The 4,799-nt window shown below is 40.4% G+C and overlaps 2 non-coding genes across 2 annotated transcripts; both read right to left on the bottom strand.

The window, feature by feature from the left end:
- Positions 1-1,857: 1,857 nt before the first annotated feature.
- Positions 1,858-2,057, bottom strand: LOC132866907 (U2 spliceosomal RNA). Its single transcript, XR_009650663.1, has one exon. It is a non-coding gene; the product is annotated as a U2 spliceosomal RNA (small nuclear RNA).
- A 168-nt stretch (positions 2,058-2,225) lies between these two features.
- Positions 2,226-2,340, bottom strand: LOC132866873 (U5 spliceosomal RNA). Its single transcript, XR_009650639.1, has one exon. It is a non-coding gene; the product is annotated as a U5 spliceosomal RNA (small nuclear RNA).
- Between the last annotated feature and the right edge of the window lie 2,459 nt (positions 2,341-4,799).

Raw genomic sequence — 4,799 nt, 5'->3', positions numbered from 1 at the left:
ATAAGCTAGTGGGTTAGCTGCCACGGCTAATTCTTTTTGTCTCAAGGCAAGCCACGAGGTAGTCTCACCTCCCCCAACACATAGATAAAATTCCAATCCCTGAAACACACACACACCTTTCTCTCCCTCACACACACATAGACACACCTTAGATAACATTCCAAGGCCTGATTTATTTCAAACTTTACAGTGCATTCTCCCACACTCACATTCAAACCCTCTTTGTCTCCTCCTTCCCATACTGCGCAGTCATGTACGGGACACCCCCCTTTTGCTCTCTGTCCCCTTGCACACACACACACACAGAGACACACATTCACACACACGCTCATCACGTATATGACCATATTGTACATAATGTATTCAACTGCTATTATTCAATTTTTATCATTGCTATAATAAATTCAGTTAATTGTTAAACTGTGTCTGTTGTTGTACTAATATTTTTTAAGTCACACAATCTCAAAGAACTCCAAAGTGTACATGAGTGCTATTGCCTGTCTATGTAATACGGTAAGTAATACATTAGTGCTGCATCAGTAGTGATCATAATAATTTGGAATATACCATAATCTAGCTGTTTGGTAATTTATTATTAAACGCCTAAATTAATGGTATTACTAATGAGACTGATTCAATGGTATGATTCAATGGTATGAGTCAATGAGACTGATTCAATGAGACTGATTCAATGAGACTGATTTAATGAGATTAATCGCTTAAGACCAATTGCACCTACAGGCATCTTTTTCAGATGCCTCCTGGACGCCTCCCTGGGGAGGTGTTCCAGGCATGTCCCCCCGGGAGGAGGCCCCGGGGAAGACCCAGGACACGCTGGAGGGATTATGTGTCTCGGCTGGCCTGGGAATGCCTCGGTGTTCTTCCCGAGGAGCTGGCCGAGGTGTATGGGGTAAGGGAAGTTTGGGCTTCCATGCTTAGACTTCTGCCTCTGCGACCTGGCCCCAGATAAAGCGGAAGAAGATGAGACGAGACGAGACAAGACGATATAGTCATAGAGAATTGATATCTGAATAGTTTAGTAATAAGTAATACACAGTGTATATATATATATATATATATATATATATATATATATATATATATATATATATAAAAGGAAGCTCGATAATCAATTTATATTGACTAAAGTAGAGGGGTGGGATTAAATAAGTTTTTAATTCAGCCCACTCCTTTTCGGACATGTAAACTCAAAACTGCTTAGTGCGTCCTTGTTTGTATTTTTGTCTTGTTTTCTTTTGATTTTGATATATTATTATTCCCTATATTATTTAAGGTTTATTTTCTAATTTAGTGGCTTTTTACATGTTCTTGTTGCAAATGCTGTTTTGTTTTTCTTGTTATCTGCTTATTTATTCATTGTTTGTTTACATGTTTGAAATAAACTATCATCATCATCATCACTGCAACCGCACTTGCTAATTGACACGGTCACCAAAAGTGCTTGCTGTTTTCGCGACCACGCCCCCAGAGTGAATTTTCATGAGCGAATTGGGCGTGGTGTTTCGCCCAGTGGAAACCTACAGTAACCCTTTGTGTACCGCGCACGGGGCAGGATTTTTTTTCTTCAAACAGAAATATTGGTAGGGACACGCCCACACCCAATTCTACACCTGTGTTGTTGAGCATGGAGAAAACCAGAAAATAGGGAAAAAGTTAGGGCAGGCAAAATAAAGATTTTTTTTCTTTCTTTTTTAAAATAAGGGAACCATTCCTAAATCTACTATAATACCATATGAGAGTATAGAATAAAAGGACCAAATTCCTATTTTTATTCTCTACTCTAAAAAAAACATTTATCAACTTCAGTTAAAGAGTGTGTCAAATAAGAAAATTTTTTTTTCCTAGAACAAAGATAGAGGTACTGCAACATCAGGTTGGCATATGGAGCTGAAAGAGTAAACTCCTATCCCAGTTACTTGTTCTAAAAAAAAAAAAACCCTGCTGGATATAACACTCTCGTTTAGAGAACAAATCAGATATTAAATTGATTAGAATAGATACTACACTTGATCCTAGTCAAAATGCAGAAAAATGATAATTTACTGCAGCTAATGGCTTTAAATATACCACTTCCACATATTAAAATCCAGAAAGATAAACACAGCTAGACTTTGCCCCCAACAGCTGGATCCTTGTGGGGTGTGTGGGAGATGCTTCAATGCAAAAAGATAAACAGTTCTAACATTTATTGATGAAAAATGTTCAGCTCCGCCAGAGCAAAGCCTACAAAAATATGTTGAACTCATTAGCATTTCTCTCCACCGAAATCTTTAGTAAAAGGCGAAATATTTATGTGTCAATGAAGAGAAATCTGAGCAAGGGCAGCTGGTGCATAAGGGCGATTGGGCGACGCACTGCCAAAATGAAAAAAAAAGTTTTTTTTTTTAAACAAACTTTCACCAGCGCTGCTCTAGGCCGATTTAATCTGTCTCTGGGTATCATTGTCCAATCAGCGTGCTCTTGCTTCTAGAGTACCGCCCCTTTTGGGGCGATTTCAGTCACGTTGAAAATCGCCCAAGAGTTCACTGATAGAGTCCCATGTTAATATATTTTTTTTCTCCTAACTGACACTTCAATGCAATCTCTATGGGTTCCGGGGGGGCGTGCCCTAACGTGCTTATGTCACTGCAAAGTGCAGCAAAGTTGCGTTCGATCTGCTCAGTTTCTGAGGTGAGACGGATGTGGAAAGCAATTCAGTGCGGTCCTTAAAAGAAGTTCCATTTAGTCAGTGATCAAATCGAGCTAAATTGGCAACAAAACAAGCTGGACCCCCCTCGACCAAATCTAAACATAAAACAAATTTCGACAAAGGGGGGGGGAAATCGTATACTTGAGGTTTTACTTCAACATGGTCCCAGCGCAAATCCTGGCGAGCTGGCTGCGAGGACGCCTCAGTGGTTTTCTGCTCCCCCTGCTTACTTTTCCACCCTGGAGGTGGCTCCACGGACAACACTGCTTGGACGGTCACTGGAGTTTCGGACATGCATCATTTGTCGGAGAAAATAAAAAAACATGAGTCATCAAAGATTCACATGGGCAGCTGCCTGAAATTTTCGGCTTTTGGGAGAGTGAACATCGCTGCACAACTGGATGAGGGCTACAGGCTAGCAGTTCGCCACCACAACGATGAGGTGAACAAGAACAGGCACATATTAAACCGGCTCATCCAATGCGTGAAATTTTGTGGAGTGTTCGAGTTAACTCTATGAGGCAAAGACACCGTGGTGTTTTTCTGGGTTTGGTTGACTTCGTGACACACACTCACACACAGTCACAGAATCAGTTCACTGTTGATGTTTTCAATGTGCATTTTTATATTTGCCACACTTTGCTCTGAGAGTTAGCACTTTGGTAATATCCTTGGTAAATACCAGTAATTGCAAGATCTAAAGATCCACTCTTGCTAACTAGGTCAATTTACTTCAGTCCTGTGGACATTTATGGTCCGTGTAGACATAACGGGGGAAAATTGCCCCCCCCTGAAAAAAAATTCAGGAGCCGCCACTGAACCTGAGCTACACTTAACACTGGATCAGGTTAGTGACACTGTATTGGAGGTGCAGAAAGCTGGTATAGGGTAAGGTGGCCTGGGCCAATCTCTTACACCTTTACAGCTTTATTAGCCATTGCACACAGGCAGAGAAATGTCTGACCAACGAGCTTTTTTGAAAGATAGATAGATCGATCGATTGATCGATAGATAGATAAGCAAGTGGGGTGGGGGGTGTTGAATTTTGAAAAGCAACAGTTGAGTGCTGTGTGATCTGTCCAATATCACGGATGTAGGCCTATAAATTAAATATGAAAACATCAGCTGGAGTTTGATTATTGACAGGAACGCTGTTGACCACAGCAGTAAGTGCTTGCCATACCACATTTTTTATCGATAAGTGAGGGTTATTGCGTCATCCTTGTTAGTATAGTGGATAGTATCTCCGCCTGTCACGCGGAAGACCTGGGTCCGATTCCCTGAAGGGGAGGCTTTAAAAGTTTATTAACTTGGGCAGCAGGGGGATGGAGTGGTTGTTGCTTGTGAGTTCTTGCTGCTGAGGAAGGTTCAGATTCTTCAAAACCTGTTGCTCTCAAGTCTCTATCATTGAGCCTTTGATACCATTAACAAAAAGGATTCTTCTCATGCTGCACATATGCATTTGTAAATTCCCAGTTACAAAATTCCAATTTTTGACTATATAGCACTAGGAAACTCAGGACAAGAAATCTATGAGATGTACACAGAAAAAGCATGAGGTTGAGAAAATTGCAAGTTAAAAAAGACAAGAAGACATAGTCATCTACAGTGGTGCTTGAAAGTTTGTGAACCCTTTAGAATTTTCTATACTTCTGCATAAATATGACCTAAAACAACATCAGATTTTCACACAAGTCCTAAAAGTAGATAAAGAGAACACAGTTAAACAAATGAGACAAAAATATTGTACTTGGTCATTTATTTATTGAGGAAAATGATCCAATATTACATATCTGTGAGTGGCAAAAGTATGTGAACCTTTGCTTTCAGTATCTGGTGTTTGTGCAGCAATAACTGCAACCGGTAACTGTTGATCAGTCCTGCACACCGGCTTGGAGGAATTTTAGCCCATTCCTCCGTACAGAACAGCTTCAACTCTGGGATGTTGGTGGGTTTCCTCACATGAACTGCTCGCTTCAGGTCCTTCCACAACATTTTTATTGGATTAAGATCAGAACATTGATTTGGCCATTCCAAAAACATGAACTTCATTCTTCTTTAACCATTCTTTGGTAGAACGACTTGTGTG

Source organism: Neoarius graeffei, chromosome 18 (genome assembly GCF_027579695.1).
Source record: "Neoarius graeffei isolate fNeoGra1 chromosome 18, fNeoGra1.pri, whole genome shotgun sequence".
NCBI classification, from domain to species: domain Eukaryota; kingdom Metazoa; phylum Chordata; class Actinopteri; order Siluriformes; family Ariidae; genus Neoarius; species Neoarius graeffei.
Note: the sequence above shows the minus strand (reverse complement) of the source record. Positions and strands in the feature narration are given on the sequence as shown.